The sequence below is a fragment of the Gekko japonicus genome, unplaced genomic scaffold (genome assembly GCF_001447785.1).
Source record: "Gekko japonicus isolate JY-2015 unplaced genomic scaffold, Gekko_japonicus_V1.1 scaffold685, whole genome shotgun sequence".
Classification (NCBI taxonomy): Eukaryota; Metazoa; Chordata; class Lepidosauria; order Squamata; family Gekkonidae; genus Gekko; species Gekko japonicus.
Window position 1 is genome coordinate 537,118 of NW_015169795.1, and position 12,671 is coordinate 549,788.

The window sequence follows — 12,671 nt, forward strand, 5'->3', positions numbered from 1 at the left end:
GGGGGGGGGGAGTTTGAGGTATGGAATGGAGTGAAGTCCAATCAGCTTCCATATGCAAAAGACCTTGAAACGCTGGGCGGGATTGCACAAAGCAGCCAGTCAACCCAGCCAGTGTCTTCTGATGGCCGTTCTTCCAGCCAAACACTAAAGGCGGGCATTTTAGAACTTGGTCCCCACTACTGCTTTATTATAAGGGAGAGATACACTCTCTCAAGGAGGAAATGCTTCTTCCCTTTTCCTCCATCCTAGTGTGCTATCAAGCAAAACAGACACAGGCAGATCTTCCCCACATTTTCTACACTACCTGAAAACCCACAACGGAGTGGGAGCCTATGACATGCCAGTGACCTTGCGTGGGGCACACAATGCGGAGGTCTGGGGATCCAAACAGGTTTGGGGAGGGAGGAGGAAAAGCAGGTAGGGCACGTCTGAGAAGGAAAAGAAACGCCGGCTGAGGAGGCGAGGGCAGGACCGGCATGGTTAACAATGGCCGGGACAGGACTGGGTTGATGGGCAAACCACCGCCGAACTTGCCTGGAAAAGCCGACGGGGGGGTCGCTATAAATCTGCTGCGACTTGATGGCACTTTCCACCACCGCATGTCAAACTAGGATTTCCCGTTATGAGGGGCTTCTAAATACGGGAAAACAGTTTTTACTGGTAGAATAATACCCTTTGGAGGGAATTAACCTATGTGGGGCCTCTCAAACTCGACGTGGCGTAGACCCGAGAACCATTCTGAGCCACGATCAATCCGGCGGCGGGTTACTATTCCTCTCCTCAGCCCCTTCCCCTCTTCCCGCTCCTCAGCCGCCGCGGCTTCCCCCCTCAGAGGCCCGCGCTCCGGCTCTCCCAACGCTAGTCGCGGGCTACCCGGCCTCCCCTTTCCCGCCCTCCGGAGTGGCTGCGCAGGCCTCTCGACAGGCCCTGCCCCCTTGGCGTGCGAGCGAGGGCGGGGGCTGGCTGGCTGGCTGGCGGGGGGGGGGGGTCAAGTGCTGCCAGAGGGTGCTCGCGTGGGTGCCCGTGGCCTTCATCGCCCTGGTCGTGGCCTGGTCCTACTACGCCTACGTGGTGGAGCTGTGTGTGTGTGAGTAAGCCTCGCCTTCGTGGACTGGCGCGGCAGGGACGGACGGGGCACTTCCCGCGGTGCCCCCCTGCGTCGCCGAGGCACAGAGCAGCCGCTCCAGCAGGGAGAGGTTCGCCGCCGCCGCCGCCGCCGCCCGACTCAGTTTCTTCATCTCTTCTTTGAACTGTAATGGCGATGGGAGGGGAAGAAATCCGCCTTTCCTCAGGTCGCTTCTGCCGGTAACCCGGCCAGCGCTTCCTCTGCTTCCTCGTTGCTAGTGGCATGGAGAATCAGCCAAGTCACCCCTCCAAAAGATAATTTGGGGGAGACTTGTTGCCTGACCTCTGCTCATCCTTGCCCCCAGCCGTCCACAGGATCACACCTGGACGCTTTTATCTTTCGGATCCTGGAAGAACGAACCAAACCCCCGTAGTCCGTACTTTGAGTTAGGGATGTGGATTAGAGTCTTTACTTATGTAGGTAAATCGAACCCTTTTTGCAAAGCTGCTTGTGGGTGCAACAGGGAGTTCAGAGGACGGTGAGCCAGTGGTTGAGATCCTGCTCAAGTAACCCTCTTTAGATTCCTCCTTTTGCCTTTGTGGTGCTGGCTGAGACAACTGGTGTGTCTTACTAAATCAGATGTTCCTGGGTGCTCAAATAATTGGGCTGGCCAATTTTTGCTGGTGGCTCGCTGCTTGGCCCCTTGTAATGCATGGCCACTAAGGGTGAGAATTAGAGGGCTTCCAAAGAGATTTACAAGTCCCTTTTACTCAGTAGCGTTTCCAGAGATGCAGGCAGCAGCAGCAGCTCTCTAGCACTTCTGCAGCACATTACAGTGCTTCTCTGGTCATTGCTGCTCAAATGAATGAACTGAAATGCTTTCTGGAGTGGTGGTGCAAGAAGGATTTAAACCCTCATCCCTTGAAATATTAAGAAAGTTTAGCATTCATTCCTTGAGAACAAAAAGTGTTAAAATGCAAAAATGTGTCCCAGCAAGCAAGAGATTGAAAAAAGACATGGGTACAATATGAATGTAGTTCTAAGCAGCTACTATGAAATCATAATGCTTGTTTTTACAGGTCTACTTAATGCAAGTTAAAATAAATAGGTTCTTGAGGTAGCTTAAAGACTAACAACATTTTGTTCCAGTATAGGTTTTTTTTTGTGGACTAGAACCTACTTCTGCACATACAATGAAGTGGGAAGTGACATAATTACGTTTTACCCTGTACTTCCTGCTCATTTTCTAAGGTGTTTCAAGACTGTTTACTTTTGTTGTAGCAGAACAAGACTTGTTCTTACAATTAAAAGACGAAACAGTAGATTTTTAAAGCTTGTTTTTAATTAATAATGAATCTGCCTAGAGAACTGGGAGCTGTCCAGATTAACCCAGAGTAATTGAGTTATTTTGAGTGTCTACCCTAAAAATGTACAGTGATTATTTCCTTCCATGATTATTCTGCTTTAAAAAATGTTTGAGTTAATTGTTTTACCTCACTTGAGTCTCTTTAGACCTGTAAAACATAACATTGTTTCAGAATTCTCTGAAGAAGGGGGGAGTATTTTCATTGCTTGTTTCCCTCCTCTTTTTTTAATGAAAAGGTTCAAGTTCCTTGTTTCACAAAATAAAACCAAATTTAAGAAGTTAATAAGTATAGTTAGGTTTGCAGTTCACTCCTATTTGGGTTGAGGAGGAAATAAGTCCTGCTGAACTCTATGAAGGACTGATGGAATATTTCAAGTGATTGACAGCATAGTTCTGTATTGCTTGAAGTGTGTTTATAAATTTATTTATTTATTTATATGCCGCCCTCCCCGAAGGCTCAGGGCGGCTAACAACGAGGCACAAGTGCCAGAGTTAAAACAGTGCTCCATTTATCGCAAGATGGGGTAGATCTTAATCCAATGGCAATTGGTCCCGCAACCTGTCATCCCCTCTCCTTCCAGGGTCACCTCACACCCAGATGGAACCACATATTAGTGGTAGTGGTGCAATGCTACATACATATCGGTGGTGGAATTGTAGTGGCGGCGGCTCCTATATTCTTGGCAAAGCTGTTGTTTCCCAGTGGACATAGTGTGCAACTGTGAACAGTAAGAATAATGTTGAAAACCTTCAGCAGGTGTAAATTCCCTTCCTGTTTTTCATCAGGCCACCATCTACCAGCCCTGGTTCTCTCTCTGTACACAAACGAATAATGAGTCACTTTGCAGGACTTGTTATACATGAAAGAAGGGTTGTACTTCATATGCAGTAGCAGGGGGTAGTTGGGTTAAGATTGTACCTTCTGGCCCCACCCCAATTTTTGTCTGCTGATCAGCAGTTTTGCAGGATCCAGGTTACCCTCCTGGGTTCTGAATGTTTGTGGGTTCTGCATCAGACCTCCTCACTGGCTATCCATTGATTTGATTGAACAGACTACTTTTACACAAAATACAGTCATCTAGATTGAAGCCCTGTGTGATGTTGGCTAGCTTCATGGTGACTTTATGACATCACTGGTAAAGCACTTGTATAGCTTCATATAGGAATCAAAAATGTTTTAACAAATGCATTATTTAGAGTGAAATATGTGCTAACCACACTTTCAGCAGAGTCCAGGCTTCTTCTTGGTTTTGTCCTATGAAAGTTCTTATGGCAGAATGCCTGAAGGATTGACTTGAGCTTATAGTGCAGTCGATAAAAAGTGTACTTATTTATTGTAGGAAGGTCAAATAAATCACAAAGTCATACAATTAAAAATGTGGGGTTGCATTGAGTATGGCATCCACTGCAAATCCACTGCAAATAAAAAATGGGAAAGGGTGGGATAATAATCCCATAAATAAATTAAAAGGCTATCTTCTATTTTCCTTTTACAGAACAGAAATTTAAAACAAGGGAAAAATAAAAGAAAGTTAAGAAAATATAGCATTTTGTAAATTTCTCCCTGAGGTTTTTTTCTTTCCACTTTTGTGGGTCATTTGATCCCCACTATTTATTTATTTTTACTTCATGTATATCTCACCTTTCTTCCTAATGAGGACTTGCAGCAGCTTAAATCTTTCTCATCTCCTCCATTTTAGTCCTCACAACAACCCTGTGAGGTAGGTTAGGCTGAGTGTGTGTGGCTGGCCCAAGGTCACCCAGCAAGCTTCCATGGCAGAGTGGGGAGTCAAACCTGGGTCTCCCAGATCCTAGTCTGACATTTGAATCACCACATCACGCTAGCTATGTGGGCAGGTGTTCAAAAATTCTATCATTGCAGGTCACATAACTGAAATACACAAAACTAGTTACTTAAAACCGTGGTTCTCAGCCTTTCACATCTGACATCCCACCAATCACTCTGTCAGAGAACTTGGGTCCTGTCATGATAAAAACAAAAGGTCTGCTTTTTCCAGGCATTCTGTTATACTACTACCCTGCCAAAAAAAAAGAGTCACAGATGGGACTTCCGGTGGACGGCGACTCGTGACAGTCACACCCCATCTAGCTCAGATGGGGGTGAATTGGATCGGGGTGGCAGGGAGAGAGATCGGCTGGTCCCGACCTCCCCATGAAGTTCCGGGAGGGAGCTTCTAGCCTGGAGCGCCAAAGGGGCCGCTCCCGAAGTTTCCGCTCAGGGGCACAGCGCTCCTTTCTGCTCCAACAGGTCCCTGGTCCCGAGGCCAGCAGTGGCGCTCAGAGACGTTACTGGACCAGAGAGTACAAGAACTTAACTACAAAGAAAATCTACGAGAAAAAGCAATCCAGCGATTAAACAAACAGTGAGTTAAGTGGCAAAAAGAAAGACATAGATAAAAAGGGTGATGGAAGAAATCGGCACAGCGAATCGGCTTAGCTTCAAAGAGACGAGGAGGGGACTCGCGGAGGAAGAACCCTACGCAGCAGTGAAATTGCAGCGTAGAAGCTAGCCAGACCCAGGCAATTAACACCCAATTTCCAAGTGGAATACAATGTCTCAGTGTGGGAGTAAAATGGCATCCAGAGGCAGAGGCTCTACAGGAAATGCCAGCACAGCATCACCAGTCACAAGACCGGAAAATACCAGCGAGTTAGCTACTGCAATCTCTGAAGCCATGCGCCCTCTGCTGGACCAGTTTACGAACCTCAATCAAAAATTTGACACTTTATAGAAAGAGCTCAAGGAAACTGCAGTCAAATCAGAGAAGTCAGCCAAAAAGATAAAAAAGGTTGAAGTTAAGACCAAAGAAATAGACCAAAGAATGGACAAGGTTGAAAAAGAAAGAACTTCTGAAAAGCAACAACTTCTACAGCTACAAATGGAAAGATCTTCATTCGTCCTTAGATTTCAAGGGGTACCAGAGAAAAAAGATGATAACTTAAGAGAAATTATAAGCAAAATCAAAAGCAAACCTGAATTAATACAAGCAGACATTGATATGATCTACAAAACCTATTCAGAGTTTGTAAAAAAAAAAAAATCTCCTAGGGGAAATTTTTGTAAAATTTGCAAAAAGATAAATAAGAGACTCAATACTCAAAGCATCTACAGCAACAACAGTCAACATTCAAGAAGAGGAGATTAAAATATTGAAAGACGTTCCATACGAAATACGCAAGAAAAGGAAGCGGTATAGAAATATCACAGCATTCCTCCAAAAGAACAATGTCCAATACAGATGGATTTTTCCAGAAGGACTTTTATTCAGCTTTAAGGAGAAGAAGGAAAAGATTGACTCTCTATTAAAAGCAGAACTCTTTCCTAAACAACAACAGTCTTCAACTAAACAAAGAAACGGAGCAGAGGAAGAGAAGGCAACGGGAAAAAACAACGAACAACAGAAATCCGATACAGATAGTTCATCTTCTACAGGTCTTCCCTGTCTCTGGGTGAAATCTTTGACTCTGACTCAGATTCAGATTTAGGAGATGCAGCTCCTAAAACATTTAAAGTAAATATCCCCTGGCAAAAGAAGAAGAAAACCAAAGCTAAGAAGAAAGCTAAGGGATGAGCTGTGATTTTATATGTTGGCATTTAATCTATTCAGATTATTAATCAGATGTGATGTAATACCAACAATGCTTTTATGTTCTTTCTATTTGAACACTTCTATTAGATTTTAAAGAACTGAAGGTAATTTTTAACATGTAGACATATATCTAAAGTGTTTGGTTAGCGTATCAAAGGTTCTTGTTACTCTCTTTGTAGTTTTTAGTTTTGTAGGTTATAGGTTTGTAGTGTGTAGGAAGAAAACCAATAAAAATTTTATTTTAAAAAAAGGTCATAGATGGATAATCTGTGACAGGAAGGATTGGTAGGAGAAAGCCTGTCACTAGGAGCCAGCTTGGTGTGGTGGTTAAGAGCAGTGGACTGTAATGTGGAGAACCAGGTCCAATTCCCCACTTCCCCAGTTGAAGCCAGCTGGGTGACCTTGGGCAAGTCACAGCACTCAGCACCTAAAAATAAGCATAGCACCAAAAAGAGCTACAGCTTCAGGCAGCCAATCAATCCTTTGGGATCTTTTGGGTATTCCACACACAGGGCCATATGATAATTTTTAGCATGTCACTCTTGTATGTGGATACAGGGATTGAGGGAGAGCAGATTTTTAGTAACTGTTATGAAAACCCTGCGTCCTGTAGACTCCTTTTGTGTCTCACCAGTAGCACAAGTAGCACCACTGTCTTAGAATGCTGCTCAGGATCTTCTTGATCTTCTTGATCACAGAGACTCTGTGGCAAGTTTGGAACTTGCTGTAATTTTTTTCTGTTCTAACATTATGTAACTACACTTGAAATTTATATATTGGGACGAATGTCCCTGATGTTTCTGCGTTTATTTTTTTAGCTTGTGGTTCATGAATGCTTTGGAGTGGTAAATAACTTGTAAATAGGAACTTCTGAAAGATAAAACTGGTGGTTAAATCAAGTGCCTGAAGGTCAAACACTGAAACCATTTACTTTCAGGGAAGGAAGAATCTTTAACAAGGATATTAGTCAAGAGTAGGAATGAGTAGATAAACTGTGCTATACCTACAAGTCTGTGGATGGAAATAAGATGGGTAGAACTGAAAATTTCTGATTTTGGATAAATTATGCACACTTGTCAGAAAACTGGGATAACATTTTCTTTCCACCTGCCCTTTATCACTTCAGAATTAGATAAATGGGGATTAACCAGTGGAGCATAGGATAGGTAAGCAGATTGCTTAGGGTGATCTGGCTACCATAGTGTATGTTAACAGTATTATTACTGCAAGTGCCACAAGGACATCTGCATGGCTAGCCTGCCTTTATGGATTTTTGGCTATCTGTCCATGATGCTCTAGATATTAATGTTTTTGAATAATATTGTGATACGTGCAGCTCCTGGGCAGAGGCTGATTTATGTGAGTACTTAGCAGCAGGGAACAAAACAAGTATAGAGCCAATGCTTCTCCCTGGAACTTGTGATGGTTGAGAATGTTAAGTGCTAGGTTCTTGTCTTCTCTTCGAAGGGCAATAACTCTACTAGATTAAGTTAAATTATGTACTGACCATTTGTGGCATGTATTTAGTTCTGCATTGCATAATGATAGACAGGCTCAAAGGAGTTCTTTCATATGTCATCAGTTAACTGAACTGGGCAGTAATGATTGTATGCTCCCACCACAGTGAGATCAGGAGATTTGTCTTTTCTAGTGCAATCATAACCAAAGTTATTCCTTTCTAAATCCATTAAAGTCACTGCAGTTAGAAGGGTGGAACTGTATTTAGGACTGCACTGTTAGACTTCCAGCCTAATCACATTGACTTAGAAGTGCTACCAGTAAAGTTAAGACCTCCTTAGCGGCACTTAGAAGAGCATGTACAATGTATTATTTCAGAGGGCTTTTGGTTAAATAGCAGCCCAAATAGTCCAGCTTATCTCGAACTTGTCAAAGTTTGGGAGTTAAGCAGGGTTGGCCATGGACAATGTTTGGATGGGAGACCACCAAGGAAGAGGAGGCAACGGCGAGCTATCTCTGCTCATCTCGTGCCTGGAACACCCCATAGATGAGATCACCCTGAGTTGGTTGCAACTCAGCAGCACAGTCTTCCTTCTTCTGTAGTGTACTGGTTAAGAGCAGTGGACTCTAATCTGGAGAACTGGGTTTGATTCCCCACTCTTCCATGTACAGTCAGCTGGGTGCTCTTGGGTCAGTCACAAGTTTTCTAAGAGTTCTCTCAGCCCCACCTATGTCACAGGGTGTCTGTTGTGGGGAGAGGAAGGGAATGGTGATTATAAACCACTCTGAGACTCCTTCAGATAGTGAAAAGTGGGGTATAAAATCAACACTACTACTTCTTTGGTTAAATGGTAGGTAATTGTATAGCTTCATGTTGGATTATAGTTCGAGGCTGTTGCTTTTTTTGATGGATGTCATATATGTATGATTTCAGTAGTTATAGATGAACTTTGCACTCATAGAATCATAGAATGTTAGAGTTGGAAGGGGTCTTGCAGGTCATCTAGTCCAACCCCCTGCACTCTGCAGGACCATAGCTGAAAGATAGCCCTACATACCTACAGGATACCCGAAAGATGGTCGTCCAGCCTCCGCTTGAAAACGTCCAACAAAGGAGCATCCACCACCTCCTGAGGCAGACTGCTCCACTGCTCAACCACTCTTACAGTTAGGAAGTTTCTCCTGATATTTAGCCGGTAACAACTCCCTTGTAATTTCTACCCATTAGATCTAGTCTTGCAATCCAGAGCTCCATCTTCTACATGACAGCCCTTCAAATACTTGAAGACTGCAATCATGTCCCCTCTAAGCCGCCTCTTTCCCAGGCTAAACATACCCAACTCTTTCAGCCTTTCCTCATAAGACTTGGATTCCAACCCTCTCACCATCCTGGTTGCCCTCTTCTGGGCACGCTCGAGCTTGTCAACATCCTTCCTAAAATGTGGTGCCCAAAACTGGACACAGTACTCCAGGTGAGGCCTGACCATAGCAGAATAGAGCGGAACTACCACCTCCCGTAATCTGGACACAATGCTTCTGTTAATGCATCCTAAGATCGCATTAGCTTTCTTCACAGCCACATCGCACTGTAGGCTCATGTTTAGCTTGTGATCAACCAGAACACCTAGATCCCTTTCACATGTGCTGCTGTCAAGCCAAGTCCCTCCCATTCTATATCTGTGCCTTTGATTTTTTGAACCTAAGTGTAGGACTTTGCACTTCTCTCTATTGAAATTCATTTTATTTGTCTCAGCCCACTGTTCCAGCCTATCTAGATAATTTTGAATCTGTCTTCTTCAGAATTAGGCATCCCACCTAGCTTCGTGTCATCTGCAAATTTGATAAGCATCCCCTCTATGTCTTCCTCCAGGTCATTTATAAAAAGATTGAACAACACTGGGCCTAGGACCGAGCCCTGTGGCACTCCACTTGAGACTTCCCTCCACGTAGACGCAGAGCCATTTACGAGCACTCGTTGGGTATGGTTTTTCAACCAACCATGAATCCATCCAACGGTTGCACCATCCAGCCCACACTTAACCAGCTTATCCTCAAGGATATCATGAGAAACTTTGTCAAATGCTTTACTGAAATCTAGATACACTCTGTTAACTGCCTTCAGCCCACCAGATATGGAAAGGCAGTTGGATTCTGCAATATCATTGTATAAACGAGTAAGGCAGTCAGCATTTTTCCACTTGTGCAAGGCCCATCAGCTGGCTCCTTATTTGTCTGGGTCAGACCTTGCCACATTGATCCATGCAACAGTCACCTCCAGATTGGACTACTGCAATTCACTCTACATAGGGGTACCCTTGAAAATGCTTCAGAAACTGCATATGGTCCAGAATGCAGCTGCCAGGTTGGAATATCATGGTCAGCTCATATTAATTCCAATTCTGCGGCAGCTGCACTGGATCCAATTCAAGGTGTTGGTGTTAACCTTCAGAGTCTTCAATGGTCTGGGACACTCATACCTACAGGACCACCTCTCTCATTACAGCCGCCCCCCCCCGCCGCTCCCTTCAGTCATCATCTAGGGGCTTCTTGCAGGTGCCTGGCCTCAGAATGCCTCGATTAGCTGTCACCAGGGGAAGGGCCTTCTCAGTTGTGGCCTATACCCTGGGAATGTACTCTCGGATGGCACCTGTGCTTGTTTATTTTCCGCGGGGCATGCAAAGTTTAATTATTTAAGTTGGAGGATAGCCACATATTTGGGCTGTTTTAACAGTGGTATGGTGATAGCCACGTATTTTATTATTGTAATGTTAATATTTTATATTTGTTATTTGTTTTTATGTTGTTTTTGCCTTATTGGTTTTGATGTCACTATGAGACCCTTTGGGTGAGTGGCAACTAAAACATTTAATAAATAAATAAATGTTTTGATCCAGAAATTTTAGAATACATAACGGGACATGCTTGCTTGGAAATAATTCCCATTTTAATCAGTAGGATTTTCTTCTGAAAAAAACATAGGTTATAACTCTCATAGATCTCAATGGAATTTGCTGCTAAAGGAACTGGGGGAATTGACCAACACAGGCACATAAGTGTTTGAGATGGAATGTATTGCACTGTTGCGAAACACAGTGTTATGACAAGGCAGATATGGTTGTGCAGCAGTTCTCCATGGTGGTGGACAGAAGTGTAGCCAAGCACCATGGAAAGGAAGGGGTTCAAAACAAAGTGATCACACTTCAGGGAGTATCAGCAAAGGAGGCAAATACCAGAGCAAAGAAGAGGCAGTTGGGATAGGAAGCAAGTGGATGCACAGGAAGTTAGTCAACAGCTGTGTAACTTGTCTGCAGTATTTCTTCTGCCCAGCTGCTTTGGCTGTGCTTAAAAGCAGGGCATAACTGGCTCAGTGTCCAGATGGCTTCTTCAGGAAAGTTGCCTTGGCTGATGCAGAGAATTAACGGTACACCTAGATGAGAGATGTGGGAGGTATGTGATTGGGTCTCCTGACATTTTTTAATAACTTAAAAGCCGCTTCAGAGCCCCAGGCCCTGAGTTAGATCAGCCATTTGCAGTGGTAAAAGAAAAAGTTTAACCTCTTTGCCCATGCCATTTTCCTGCTCTAAATCATCTGAGTGCTTTTCCATGTGGGCAAAGCAGCTTGCAGGGAGGGTTGTTAGACTGACAAAAAGGGCATGAGGGGAAAGGGTTAATGCCTGTCTCTTTTATGTCCCTGTAGCTTCTTTTAAATAAGATTAAAGACTTGGGAGAGCTGATCACAGGTCTTTTGTGCCATCTGGTAGATACGGGAGACTGACTGCCAGCATTCTCAGATTGAAATCATAGTACCTTAATATAGTATTACAGTAGCGATACACCTGAGTTGTGGGTAGATATTTTGGGATAAGCAAGTGACACTGAAATGACTGGAATTCCATTCTTTGTGTATGAAATGTATGGAATGCTAATGGCTCTAAGAAAAAAAGAGGCTTAAGACGACTGCTGAAAGATTGGAGAAGCAAATGCAGAGAAAAGCCTTTAAAAGCAGTCTGGTATATATTGTCTTGGAATTTTCAAGGATGTGTGTTAATATTAGTAGAACGGCTATATTTGGCTCTACAGTTACACTGTGGAGACCAACAAGATTTTCAGGTATGAGCTTTTGAGAGTCAGAACTCCCTTTATCAGATACAGTGTTAGTAGAATGGCTAGGAGAATAGGAAACATCTGGGGGGTCTGTGCTAGACAGAATACTCTGCCTTGTATCACCTTTAGTGTCTGTTTCATTATCCTTCCACTAGCAGTAAAGCCCGTTGTGAAAGCAATACAACGGGATCTAGAAAGAGGCTCTGGGGCAGTGCTCTGGCTTTGGGCAAACAGTGTCAATTTGCTGTGGTGACCTCAGCAGGGTATAATGACAGAGTCCACTGTTTTCTTCAGAGGAACTGATCTCTGCTACCTGAAGAGCAGTTGTAATTGTGAGTGATCTGTAGCCCTCACCTGGAGATTGGCAGCAATTGTTACTCAGGACAAAATGGCTGGTTTGGAGGGTGTAGTCTATGGCATTCTACCTGTCTGAGGTCCCACCCCTCCGCAAACGCCACCCTCTCCAGGCTCCACCCCTCAAATCCCCAGGAATTTGACAGCATGTAGTTGGCAACCCCATCTCCTTCCCAGCTAGCCATCAACCTACCATTATCTGCCCCTTTGACTTCAGCTGACTTCTGCCCTCCCTTCTGCAGAGCAGTTGTAATACTGAGTGCTCTCCAGCCCTCACCTGGAGATTGGCAACAATGGTTCCCTATGTGGGACTGACTGGTTTGGAGGGTGGAGTCTATGGCAGTGTACCTGTCTGAGGTCCCACCCCTCCTCAAACCTCACCCTCTTCAGGCTCCATCCCTCAAATCTCCAGGAATTTCCCATCTGGAGTTGGCAACCCTATCAGGACTGGCCCCAATGTGTTTTCTCCCAAAGGCCAAAGTAGGTGACAGGACCAAGCTTAGTTGCCTACCAACAGGCACTGAGGGGAATGTAGGGTTGCCAGCTCTAAGGAGGGAAATACCTGGAGGTTTGGGGGGTGGATTCTGTAGAGGGCCGGGCGACGGAGGCATCGGCCTTCTGTCGCCCGCCTTGCCCCCCCAATCTCGGCCCGGGCGACTGCGTCCCCCGCCAGCGGCCGCCCGACTCCAGACCCCCCCGCGGCCACTCCAGC

The 12,671-nt window shown here is 44.7% G+C and overlaps 1 protein-coding gene across 1 annotated transcript in view; it reads left to right on the top strand.

The window, feature by feature from the left end:
* Positions 1–990: 990 nt before the first annotated feature.
* Positions 991–12,671, top strand: part of ZDHHC20 (zinc finger, DHHC-type containing 20) — a 65,927-nt gene continuing 54,246 nt past the window's right edge. Inside the window, exon 1 of the mRNA XM_015417049.1 lies at positions 991–1,087. The gene's annotated coding sequence lies outside the window, so the exon portion shown is untranslated. The remainder of the gene's footprint in view (positions 1,088–12,671) is intronic.